The sequence below is a fragment of the Lates calcarifer genome, linkage group LG9 (genome assembly GCF_001640805.2).
Source record: "Lates calcarifer isolate ASB-BC8 linkage group LG9, TLL_Latcal_v3, whole genome shotgun sequence".
Lineage (NCBI taxonomy): Eukaryota > Metazoa > Chordata > Actinopteri > Centropomidae > Lates > Lates calcarifer.
Genome location: NC_066841.1, coordinates 3,661,161 through 3,662,282, shown reverse-complemented (window position 1 = coordinate 3,662,282; position 1,122 = coordinate 3,661,161).

Genomic DNA, 1,122 nt, shown 5'->3' with positions numbered 1-1,122 from the left:
AAAATGTCAAAAATGTCATAGTATAGTAAGGTATGAAAATGGTCAAAAAATGTCATAGTATAGTATGGAAAAAATGTCTAGTATAGTAAGGTGGTCAAAAAATGTCATCAAAAAATGTCATAGTATAGTAAGGTATGAAAAGTCAAAAAATGTCATAGTATAGTAAGGTGTCAAAAAATGTCAAAAAATGTCATAGTATAGTAAGGTAAAAATGGTCAAAAAAATGTCATAGTATAGTAAGGTGTCAAAAAATGTCAAAAATGTCATAGTATAGTAAGGTGAAAAGTCAAAAAATGTCATAGTAAGGTGTCAAAAATGGTCAAAAATGTCATAGTATAGTAAGGTAAAAAATGGTCAAAAAATGTCATAGTATAGTAAGGTAAAAATGGTCAAAAAATGTCATAGTATAGTAAGGTGTCAAAAATGGTCAAAAAATGTCATAGTATAGTAAGGTGTCAAAAATGGTCAAAAATGTCATAGTATAGTATCAAAAATGTCATAGTATAGTAAAAAAATGTCATAGTATAGTAAGGGAAAATGTCAAAAAATGTCATAGTATAGTAAGTCAAAAATGGTCAAAAAATGTCATAGTATAGTAAGGTATGAAAATGGTCAAAAAATGTCATAGTATAGTAAAAAAGTCAAAAAATGTCAAAAACAAAAATGTCATAGTATAGTAAGGTAAAATGGTCAAAAAATGTCATAGTATAGTAAGGTGTCAAAATGGTCAAAAATGTCATAGTATAGTTGTCAAAAACCAAAAAATGTCATAGTATAGTAAGGTTGTGGTCAAAAAATGTCATAGTATAGTAAGGTGTCAAAAATCAAAAAATGTCATAGTATAGTAAGGTATGAAAATTGGTCAAAAAATGTCATAGTATAGTAAGGTGTCAAAAATGGAAAAATGTCATAGTATAGTAAGGTATGAAAATGGTCAAAAATGTCATAGTATAGTAGGGTCAAAAACCATGAAAAAATGTCATAGTATAGTAAGGTGAAAATGAAAAATAGTATAGTAACAAAAAAAAAATGTCATAGTATAGTAAGGTGTCAAAAATGGTCAAAAAAATGTCATAGTATAGTAAAAAAATGGTCAAAAAATGTCATAGTATAGTAAGGTGT